Raw genomic sequence first — 12,781 nt, 5'->3', positions numbered from 1 at the left:
TTCAGGGGATCAGACACCCTCTTTGTGCTTTGTGGGCACCAGACCAGCACACAGAGCATATGCACACAAAAGCAAGACACTCATGAAACATAATAAGTACATCTAATTTTTAAAAAAATGACTCACTTTTGTTTTGTTTTTGTTGTGAGACTGGGTTTCTCTGTGTAGCCCTGGCTGTCCTGGGGCTCATTCTGCAGACCAGGCTGTCCTCGTCTAATAGAGATTCACCTGCCTCTACTCCTGAGTACTGAGATTAAAGGCATGTGCTACCATGCCTGATTTATAACTCACTTATTTTATTTATTTATTTTTTTTATTGAGAAAAAAAAATTTCCGCCTCCTCCCAGTCTCCCACTCCTCCCCGCGACACACACTCCTCTCCCCCTCCCCCCACTCCCCCCCCCTCCTCTCTCCCTCTCCCCACTCCTCTCCCCCTTCCCCCACTCCTCTCCCCCTCCCTCTCCAGTCTGAGGAGCAGTCAGGGTTCCCTGCCCTGTGGAAAGTCCAAGGTCCTCCCCCCTGAGTCCATGTCTAGGAAGGTGAGCATCCAAACTGGCTAGGCTCCCACAAAGCCAGGACATGAAGTAGGATCAAAACCCAGTGCCATTGTCCTTGGCTTCTCAGTAGCCCTCATTGTCCGCCATATTCAGAGAGTCCGGTTTTATCCCATGCTTTTTCAGTCACAGTCCAGCTGGCCTTGGTGAGCTCCCAATAGATCAGCCCCACTGTCTCCGTGGGTGGGTGCACCCCTTGTGGTCCTAACTTCTTTGCTCATGTTCTCCCTTCTTCTGTTCCTCATTGGGACTTTGGGAGCTCAGTCCAGTGCTCCAGTGTGGGTCTCTGTCTCTATCTCCATCCATCACCAGGTGAAGGTTCTATGGTGATATGCAAAATATTCATCAGTATGGCTATAGGATAGGATCATTTCAGGTTCCCAATCCTCAGATGCCCCAGGAGCTAACTGGGGACCTCGCCTTGGGCACCTGGAAGCCCCTCTAGGTCCAAGTCTCTTGCCAACCCTAAGATGGCTCCCCTAATTAAGATATGTGCTTCCCTGCTCCCCCATCCAACCTTCCTTTATCCCAATCATCCCGTTGCCCCAAGTTCTCCCCATCCTACCCTTCTCACATTTCTCTCCCCATCTCCCCTTACCCCCCTCCCACCCCACCCTTAAAATCCCGATTTTTGCCTGGCCATCTTGTCTACTTCCCATATCCAGGAGGATAGCTATATGTTTTTCTTTGGGTTCACCTTCTTATCTAGCTTCTTTAGGATAACAAATTATAGACTCACTGACCTTTATTTATGGCTAGAAGCCAATTATGAGTGAGTATATCCCTTGTTCATCTATTTGGGTCTGGGTTACCTCACTCAGGATACTATTTTCTATTTCCATCCATTTGCATGCAAAATTCGAGAAGTCTTTGTTTTTTACCGCTGAGTAGTACTCTAATGTGTATATATTCCACACTTTCTTCATCCATTCTTCCATTGAAGGACATCTAGGTTGTTTCCATGTTCTGGCTATTACAAATAATGCTGCTATGAACATAGTTGAACAAATGCCCTTGTCATATGATCAGGCATCTCTTGGGTATATTCCCAAGAGTGGTATTGCTGGGTCCAGGGGTAGGTTGATCCCGAATTTCCTGAGAAACCGAAACACTGCTTTCCAAAGTGGTTGCACAAGTTTGCATTCCCACCAGCAATGGATGAGGGTACCCCTTCCTCCACAACCTGTCCAGCAGAGGCTATCATTGGTGGTTTTGATTTTAGCCAATCTGACAGGTGTAAGATGATATCTCAAAGTTGTTTTGATTTGCATTTCCCTGATCGCTAAGGAGGTTGAGCATGACCTTAAGTGTCTTTTGGCCATTTGAACTTCTTCTGTTGAGAAGTACAGCAAACCAACAGCTAACATCAAACTAAATGGAGAGAAACTCAAAGCCATCCCACTAAAATCAGGAACACGGCAAGGCTGTCCACTCTCTCCATACCTCTTCAATATAGTGCTTGAAGTTTTAGCAATAGCAATAAGACAACATAAGGGGATCAAGGGGATTCGAATTGGGAAGGAAGAGGTTAAACTTTCATTATTTGCAGATGATATGATAGTGTACATAAGTGACCCCAAAAACTCCACCAAAGAACTCCTAAAGCTGATAAACACCTTTAGTATTGTGGCAGGATACAGGATCAACACCAAAAAATCAGTCACCCTCCTATACACAAAGGATATGGAAGCAGAGAGGGAAATCAGAGAAGCATCACCTTTCACGATAGCCACAAATAGCATAAAATATCTTGGGGTAACTCTAACCAAGGAAGTGAAAGATCTATTTGACAAGAACTTTAAGGAATTGAACAAAGATATTGAAGAGGATACCAGAAAGTGGAAGGATCTCCCTTGCTCTTGGATTGGGAGGATCAACATAGTAAAAATGGCAATTCTACCAAAGGCAATTTATAGATTCAATGCAATCCCCATCAAGGTCCCATCAAAATTCTTCACAGATCTTGAGAGGACAATAATCAACTTTATATGGAAAAACAAAAAACCCAGGATAGCCAAAACAGTCTTATACAATAAAGGAACTTCTGGAGGCATTACCATCCCTGACTTCAAACTCTACTACAGAGCTACAGTATTGAAAACAGCTTGGTATTGGTATAAAAACAGAGAAGTCGACCAATGGAATCGTATAGAAGTTCCATACTTTAACCCACAAACCTATGAACACCTCATTTTCAATAAAGGAGCTAAAAGTATACAATGGAAGAAAGAAAGCATCTTCAACAAATGGTGCTGGCACAACTGGATGTCAACCTGTAGAAGAATGAAAATAGACCCATATCTATCACCGTGCACAAAACTCAAGTCCAAATGGATTAAAGACCTCAATATCAGCCCGAACATAATGAACCTGACAGAAGAGAAAGTGGGAAATACCCTACAACAGATGGGCACAGGCGATCGCTTCCTAGGTATAACCCCAGCAGCACAGACATTAAGGGCAACATTGAATAAATGGGACCTACTGAAACTGAGAAGCTTCTGTAAAGCAAAGGACACTGTCACTAAGACACAAAGGCAACCCACTGACTGGGAGAAGATCTTCACCAACCCCGCAACAGACAAAGGTCTGATCTCCAAAATATATAAAGAACTCAAGAAACTAGACTTTAAAATGCTAATTAACCCAATTAAAAAATGGGGCACTGATCTGAACAGAGAATTCTCAATATAACTCACTTCTTAATTAAAATTTTTGTAGATTATTTAGAATTTTCTACAATACGCAGTTAAGAGATCTTCAAATAAACATTGTTTCATTCTTTCCAATTTTCATGCCATTATTTTTTCTTGCACTTTTTTCACTAGCTAGAACTTCTAGAAATTCTCTCAAATATGATAAATGAGAATATACATCCTTCCTTTGTTTCTCTCTCCTTTCTGTATGTGTTGCTGAGATCAAACCTCGGGTCTTGTACTTTCTGGGCAAACACTCTACCACTTAGTTATATCCCCAGCCCTAACTTTGTTTATTTATTTATTTACTTAATTTTTTTGTACATTTCTGGTCATATACGTTAAGCCTTCAGTCTTTCTTCTTAATATAGAATATGAGCTGTAGGGTTTTGGTGGATTCTCTTTATTGAGCTCATGTAATCCCCATCTATTTCTAAGTGGATGATTTTGTTTTAATCCTAAATAGATACTAGATTTAATCAAATGTTTTCTCTGTATCAATTGTTACATTATTTTTCTTATTTGTTTATATAATGGAAACAGGGACATTTTTCAGATATAGCAGCAGCCATATATATGCAGAATAAAAATCTACTTTGATTTGGATCTGTTTTGCAACAGGTCTTTAAATATTATGAGCTATTTTAAGTATTCTTCAGATTTATTGGTCTGTAGTTTTCTCTTTTGTTTTTTTGCTGCCTTTTCCTGGTTTAGGTATTAATACTGTTTTATTAGGATTTGTCAGACAATGGTGTTAATTCTTCTTGAACGCTAGATCGTCAGTGAATCTATTTGGACCTGGATATTTTTGTAGGGGGATATCTTCACTTGTTTTTAAAACTTTTCTGATGGTGTATTTTATCTTGGTTAAATTTGAAACCTTGTGGTTTCTCAGAGAATTGGTACATCCCTGTTAGGCTGGTGAACTGTAAGTATAGAGTAGTGTAGAGTAGTTTGTAATGGAGTACCCTGTTTCTTTACTAATGCTGGTGACTTACGTTTTTCTGAGCTTAAATTTCTCCCTCTTGCCTAGAAGTTTATTAAATTTATTGACTTTTTCTCAAAGAATTAGCTTTTTAGCTCATTGATTTTTCTCTCTGGTGATTCTGTTTGCGGTTGTATTCACTCCGCTCTTTATTATTTCCTCCCTTTGCTTGCTTTGTGTTAATTTTGTCCTTTTTCTATTTTCTAAGGTAGGTACTTAGAATACTGATTGGAATCCACTGCTTGTTTCTATGGTATTCCTTTAAGAAGGCATTTCTCTTAAGCAGGGGTATGTTTGATCCCAGTTGTCATCTGCAGCCGTCACTTTCTTGGATGGTTATTTTATTTTCATCATCAAAACTTTGCAGTAGCAAACATTTGCACATGCATGTGCTAAAGACACCTCAGATTAAACTAAATTTGCCAAAAACGATTTACTTTTTAGTTTTCCTTTATTAAGTCTCTACTATCTTTGGTAAATATGTATTCATAGATAATATATATATATCATAAATTTCACTTTGAACATTATTATTTTAATTATGATCATAGGGTGTTGTTTACAGCCTAGAATATTATATTTTCTTTCTTTTGCAACTTTTTGTTTACTTTTGAATTTTATTTTTACTTTTTTGCTTAGCTTTCTATATACTTATCAGTATGTCAGTACCAAAATCCCTGCTTTTAATTTAAATTAAAGTTTTACCTAGTTCAAATTCCAAGACTCCTCTCTTCTGTAGTCTTTTAATCTCTATTGTACTGTTGGTTTCCTGGGATGTTTATTTGCCTTTTGATGGTGATAGTAGTCCCTGGGATTGAGTTTAGGCATGCTTCTTTGTGGGCATCCACTTAAGCTCTTGGAAACTTCTGATTAATCCTTAGTTTTTGTACACAGTGCCTGCCCTTAACTTGGTCTGCTATCTCTGTTCCATAGTTTAGCTTGTTCGCCGTCTTCAAAGGAAAACCTTCTTCTGCAGAACTTGATGAGGGAGTGTGAGCCAGATGTAAGATAGGGAGGAGGGGGAGGGTGCGCCTCTTAGTCACGCATCCTGTTTTCCGCTCCACTTTGGACACCATTTGGAATTATCTAGTCCTACTAATTCTATAAATCTAGTGCAAAACTTGTCGCAGTTTTTAAAGTGTTTTGCTCCTTTCTTTGTATCTTAAATGTTTTGGTGCGTTTGTCTTTTACCTCCTTTAAACATGTCTTTACTGCTGTGTTACAGGTTTATGGGTTTAGCCTGTAGAAATGCTTTGTTGATCTTCTTTTGTGATCTGCTCATCTCTCATCTAACTCTACTTCAGTTCATTCCCACACTACTGCCAGAATGATCCTATGAAATGATTATCTCTTTATTAAAGCTCCTCTACTTTTGATTGTTCAGAAATAAATTTCTTGTTCTTGGCATGATACACAGAGTAGTTTTTAACTTATTCACGGAGATTATGCATTAATGTTTCCGTATTTTCAAAATGCAGCTATGACCGTAGGGTTTAGTAGACAGTTACAGTTTATCTGTCCCCAACGTGTACCCAAGCACTATGTTCAGCTTCTTATTGTTCCTGTTAATGTTATTGTTGTAGAGGCTATAGCTGTGTGTGTATACATATGTGCATGTATGTGTATCTGTGTGTATGTGCCTATGTGTCTGTGTCACTGGAGGCCAGAGCTCAGCCTCAGTGGCATTCATCAGGAGCTAGCATACCTTGTCTTTTGAGACAGGATCTCTCACTGGGACCTTGGGCTCATCGTCTAGGCTGGTTGTGCAGCAGGCCCAAGGAATCTAGCTGTCTGCTGCAGCACCTTTTATAAGGGTATTGGGACTTGAACGTAAGCTCTCATACTCACACAGCAAGCGTTTAGCCAACTGAGCTATCTCCTCCAACTCGTCAGGTTTTGGTGAAAGAGAAGATACAAAACTGACAGCTGACAGGCCTGTACACATGAGTATCTTTCCATTCTGCTAATGACTGCTAGATATGTGGATATGCCATAGTGTTTGCTTTTATTTCTTCTATTTTTGAGATCATAATATAATTACATCATTCCCACTTCCCTTTCCTTCCTCCTAGACCTTCCATGTACCCTCCTTTCCCTCTTTTAAATTCATGGCACCTTTTAAAATTAATTGTTGTTACATGTGTATATGTATATCCATACAAAGGTTTTTGAGAGCCCATTGTTAAGTCTTAAAGTTCCCAATTTGTTTTTTTTATTTTAAATTGTTCTATATTAAATGTACTTATCAATAGTTTTGTAAAATTTATTTCTTTTAAGGTTATATGTATGGATGTTTTGCCTATATGTATGTCTCTACACCATGTGCATGCTGTGCCCAAAGAGGCCAAAAGAGCATCAGAAACTTTGGAACTGGAGTTACAGATGGTCACGAGGTACCATGTGCGTGCTGGGTACTAAACAGGAATGTTTAGCAACTGCCCTTAACCACTGGGCTATCTCTCCAGCTCCTCTGTTGGTGATTTTAATACACACCATCATTCGAGGATGTAAATATAGTTCCTTCTTACAAGTTAAAATGCTAAATCACAAGCAGTGTTGTTTTAAAGACGTGTGTGTGTGTGTTTTCTTTCAGATAAGGTGAAGTAGTTTGTATTTTTCTCAACAATTCACTCATTAGAGGACCTATTTTTCTGCACTCCTTTTACTGCCTTTGTAATTACCAGCAACACCACTACTGCCATTTCTTGACAAAACATGCAAAATTATTTCTCTGGTCCAGGTTGTATCTCTCTGGTTACTTATAGATAAGTATTTTGAAATACTTGTAAGCAATCAACACACCAGCTAATGAGTTGCCTGTTTCTGTTTCTGACCATTTTTCTGTCAGGGTATTTTTTTTCCTCTCACTGCCCCAATTATTTTCCTAGGAGAAAGTAGTACACTATAACAATGCTTTTGAGAGTACAGTATCTTCTTCTACAGTGAATTTAATAGTATCCAATGTTTATGTGTAATTAATATTTTTTTATATTTTACGTACTAATCCCAGTTTCCCCTCCTTCTGCCCTCCCCAGCTCCTCACCACCACCCATCCAATCCCTCAGAGAGGGTAGGGTCCCCATGGGGCATCAACAAAGTCTAGCACATCACTCTGAAGCAGGACCAAAGCCTTCCCCCTGTTTCTAGGCTGAACAAGGTATCTCTCCATAGGGTATGGGCTTCAAAGAGCCAGTTCATACACCAGGGATAAATTCTGATCTCACTGCCAGTGACTCTACAAACTATCCAAGCCACACAACTGTCACCCACATTCAGAGGGCCTAGTTCGGTCCTATGCAGATTCCTCAACTGTCTTTCTGGAATTAGTGAGCTCCCATGAGCTCGGATGAAGCAGGATTAATAAAAACTCAGAGAGAGAAATTGGGGTCCAACCTGAAGATCTGAAAAGTAAGCAGCCATCCACTGGCTCTCAGCCTTAGTCTGAAATGGCGATCCTGCCTCCAGGAATCTCAGAATGAGACTGAGAGCTGTCTCCTCCTATTTTATATTCCTCTCTAGTTCTGGGATTAAAGGCATGCACCGCCCAATTTCTATGGCAAACTAGCATGGCTACTGGGTTCAAAGGTGTGTGTTACTGCGACCTGGTCTGTAAGGCTGGCCAATGTGGCTGTTTTACTCTCTGAACTTCAGGTAAGTTTTATTTATTAAAATATAAATGAAATATCACTACACTCGCGGGTCAGCTGTTTCTGTGGGTTTTCTCATCATGGTCTTGGCCCCTTTGCTCATATTATCACTCCTTTCTCTCTTTGACTGGACTCCAGGATCTTGGCTCAGTGCTTAGCTGTGAATCTCTGCATCTGCTTCCATCACTCATTAGATGAAGGTTCTATGATGACAATAAGATAGTCATCAATCTGATTACAGGGAAAGGGCAGTTCAAGCACCCTCTCCACTATTACTTAGATTCTTAGCTTGGTTCATCCTTGTAGATTCCTGAGACTTTCCCTGGTGCCAGATTTCTTGCTAACCCCATAATGGCTCCCTCTGTTGAGATATCTTTCTTTGTTCTCCCTCTCCGCCCTTTCCCCCAACTAGATCATCCCATTCCCTCAAATTCTCCTCCCCCCTCCCCTTCTTTCCCCTCCTTCCACCCTCTCTTCTCCCTGCCAATTTACTCAGGAGATCTTGTTTATTTCCTCTTCCCAGGGGGATCCATTAATGTTTCTTTTAGGGTCCTCTTTGTTACGTAGCTTCTCTGGGGTAGTGGACTGAAGGCTGGTTATCCTTTGCTTTATTTCTAATATCCACTTAGAGTACACACTGTGTTTGTGTTTCTGGGTCTGGATTACCTCATTCATGATGGTTTTTTCTAGTCCATCCATTTGTCTGTAAATTTCAAGAGGTCATTGTAACTAATACATTTTAAAAATACTAATTATAGTTAAAAAACTGTTTTAACTTAATGACAAAAATCTCTTCGTTTTATAACCTTCTAGGGCAGTTTCTATACATCATTGCCTAAAACATTTGCAAGTCAGGCTAAGTTGAAGGAAAATATATCCTCAAATCAGGAGATGGGCTGGGAGTAGTTTTACCAAAATCTTTTGGTTGGGGGATGTCTTGTTTTTGTTGTTATTTTTTGGGAGGGTCAACTTAACACAAGCTAGTATTTGGGCAAAGGGACCTCATCTGAGAACAAGCGCTTTATTAGATTCCTGAAGACAAGTGTGTAGGACATTTTCTAGATATTAATGTGGGAATATACAGCCCTCTGTGGGTGGTGCGCAGCCCATGGTCCTGGTGTGTTTAAGAAAGGAAACTGAGTGTGTGTACATGTATGCATGTATGTGTAAAACCTACTGTGTCCATTTAGTGTTGCTCCTATGTACGTATGTTTAGGGCTGGGCATTTGGGGTTAGATTAACTATCAAGGGAGCTCATCTCCAAAGAAAACTAACACTCCCTCCCTCCGAAGCCATTCTATAGCACTTCATCTAATGGCATGACCTTGTGAAATTCCCCCAACCATGTTGGCTGTGATCATAATGCATGCCATATTTATGAAAATATATTGTTGAGATTTCATGACAAATTCATAATCTTTGCCACTGACCAATTAAATTATTCTGTAGAGTTGTACAAACATCAAGCATTCTAATATTTGAATGTTTTCTTTGTTCCCAAGTTTCCTATTGGGAAAAGAATTTTTGTTTTTCTATATTCAGTGTGTGTATATACGTGTGTGTGTGTGTGTGTGTGTGTGTGTGTCTGTGTGTCTGTGTGTCTGTGTAGTGAGGAGCGGTGGGCTGTGTTCCCGCCCAGCTCCCGCATGGCTAGCTTTACCCGAAATAATTACACGGAAACTGTATTATTTTAAACACTGCCTGGCCCATAAGCTCTAGCCTCTTGTTGGCTAACTCTCACATCTTGATTAACACATTTCTAATCATCTGTGTAGCACCACGAGGTGGTAGCTTACCAGGAAAGATCTTAACCTGAGTCTGTCTCGGAGAGGAGAATCATGGCGACTGCTTGAATCTGCTTCTTTCTCCCAGCATTCTCTTCTGTCTACTCTGCCTACCTAATTTTCTGTCCTATCAGGGCCAAAGCAGTTTCTTTATTAGTTAACCAATGAAAGTAACACATAGACCCTCCTCCATCATGTGTGTGTGTGTGTGTGGTTTTTTGAGACAGGGTTTCTCTGTGTAACAGTCCTGGCTGTCCTGGAACTTACTCTGTAGACCAGGCTGGACTTGAATTCACAGAGATCTGCCTGCTTCTGCCTCCCAATTTCTGGGATTAAAGGCATGTGCCACCACTGCCTGGCTTTTTTTTAAATCTTTTAAGCTTTTTAAATTTATTTATTTTTATTTTATGAGCACTGGTGTTTTATTTGCATGTGTGTCTATGTGAGGGTGTTAAACCCACTGAAACTGGAGTTATAGGCAATTGTGAGCTGCCATGTAGGTGCTGGGAATGAAACCCGGGTCCTCTGGAAGAGCAGTCAGTGCTCTTAACCTCTGAGCCATCTTTCCAGCCCCAGCATATTTTTAATAATGAAAAATGTGTATGGTATATTTTCTTCGAAGTGACTACTACTACAATTTACTTCTGCTATGATCTATGATGTATTAACTTAATATATTGACAGAAACAAATCAATAATCCTGGTCTTGGGACCAGAATTCTGGCCAGTAAGTAACATGTGCAGTATTTATCCTTAATAAATGAAAGTCCTAAAACATTTAAAGTGAGTTAATACAAAAATAGCCCTGGGAATTCAATTAGAAGACATGACAAAATGTTTAGAGTAAGCCTCTCTTAATAATGCTGACTTGTGTTTCTTGACATTTTATTGATTTTTAAGATTGTTATAAATGTACTTCTTTGCATTCAATATGTATCAATCAGCAAATTAGTGAATTGTGCTTATGTTGCCATCTCTAGTCTGAAGTTAATGGCTCGTTGCACTGCTCCTTTATGATTCCATCACATTAAAACAGTTACTTGGGGCGGGGGGGGATCTGCACCCTGCAGTTTGTTATTACAACAAGAGATTTATTTAGTCAAGCTCAGTATTCATTGTTGTTCTGTGCCCTCAACAAATAATCATGATTTAAATTGTCCATTCTTAGAGTGTGATCTTGCGGAATGTATATATGTTATATGATAAGAGGAGACATTATGCTTTTAAAGAAACTGAGCAGACATTAAGAGTGTTCTGGTTGACTGAGAGAAATGAAGTAGATCAATTAGATTTTTAGTTTTTATTTTGCAAAACTTTTCTTTCCCTAGGGGTACCAACTATTATTTATCACCTACTAAACATTAATGCCCAGTTCTATTTGTACATTTTTGTAGAAAATGTTTGAATAACATGCTTCCTCCAACAGTTTATTTTTCATGGGAGAAAAGTACAATTTGATATGGTAACTATTAATGGCATTTGGCAGTACACTGCCCCTAAGCAAATGTAAGAACCACCAAGGTAAATAACTTATTAGGAAACAACAGAAATGTAAATATTCCCAATGAACTCATGATTTGTAGGTAGCTCAGACCTACCAAAATCTATGCAGTTGGTTTACTGAGCACCTTTTCGGCACTGAAGGGTAAAAATAAAGTCAGTCCTCCCTCCAACAAAACACAAACTTAAGGCAGACTCTTATTGTCCAAAAGCTCAAGAACAAAATAGATTATTCTCATGCACTGTTTTCATAGTTTCCAAAAGGATGAATTTTTCTCTCTCATTTTCTAAAAATTAAAACTATTAAAATTGAGATGTAAAGTTTTATATGTCATAATTGAGGGGAGGGTGTGTGGTTGTGTCTCTGGAATGTGACGTTGACTAACGATTATATGACTTGTCCCCTATAGGCATAATGCAGAGGAAGGTAGAAGAGGTTACAAAGGCCTTTGAGGAGTATCGACGCAAGGAGCAGGGGTACAACATGAAGTTTGCCTTTGAATAATTATCACCCTAACCCACTCCGTTTGGATTATGCATCAACCCTGAATTCTGATGCTATTAGAGTAGTATTTACTGTTACTAATCTTTGATTGCAATAATTTGTGCATGTGTTTGATTATTTTTCATTTAAATATTGTAGAGAAGTATCCAATTTTTCTTTCAGAAGGAAATGAGATTAGTGCCGAGGGCATAACTCAATGATAGAGTGCTTACCCAGAATTAAGTAAAAGGTGTATTAAGCCCCTTGCCCAGGCAATAACTTCTTAGGTATTGATTTTGTGTATGTAATCTATATCTTATCAATGTAGAGTGTACATCCTACACCAGTACATGCCATCTTCCTACTTAATTGGGAGAAGATGTTTGCCAAAACGTACGTGCCACCCAGTCTTTACTGGGTATTTGTTGCCATTCATGTAAAGTGCTGTATACTGTAAAGTCTCAAGTGAAATTTACTGTCAACTCTGAGATATAGTTTTTAAGGCATCATTTTTATCTGTGAAAGACCATATGGGCAATGAAAGCAAGTGTCTTTCCGGAATTTGGAGTAGGTAATATGGTTTTATGGATTATGGATTTAATTAGGGCTTTGCTTTCTCTTGTGGTTCTCGAGATCAAACCCAGTGCTACACTCTTGGATTATATACCCAGCACTGAATTATGTTACTTTTGAGGGTAAGATTAACACAGTTCCCTTACTTTTGACTATTCAGATACCTCAGTGTTTTTGTTTTGTTTTTTTTTTTTTATCAAGACCTCACTGTATAGCCTAGGCTGCCTTGGTTTCCCAAGTGTCACCACACCTAGGTGTCCTAAGATTTTTGTTTGTTTGTTTTGTTTTAGCATATGATTTGGACCTGACCTTTGTGTAACTTTTCATGTTCTTAGAGAGAAAACAAAAACCTTCTTCTTAGCTTTAAAGCATCTTAGACTCATGCTTCATTGTGTCATTAAGAATGTGATGACCTAAAAGTGAAAATAAATGAATTAAAAGCTAAGAGACTGAACTTAAATTTTGTTGTCCACACAACACACGGCCACACTGAAGGGTTCATGTTACAGAAGAAAATATTTTTTAAATGACGATTAGTGATGGTAAGTTTTTTTATTT

General features: G+C 39.1%; 1 pseudogene; it reads left to right on the top strand.

Annotated features, from left to right (window-relative positions):
- Window positions 1-12,526, top strand: part of LOC121436935 — a 63,083-nt pseudogene extending 50,557 nt beyond the window's left edge.
- Window positions 12,527-12,781: the final 255 nt, after the last annotated feature.

This window comes from Microtus oregoni, unplaced genomic scaffold, assembly GCF_018167655.1.
Source record: "Microtus oregoni isolate MIOR12 unplaced genomic scaffold, Mior012 000050F_008, whole genome shotgun sequence".
NCBI lineage: Eukaryota > Metazoa > Chordata > Mammalia > Rodentia > Cricetidae > Microtus > Microtus oregoni.
Note: the sequence above shows the minus strand (reverse complement) of the source record. Positions and strands in the feature narration are given on the sequence as shown.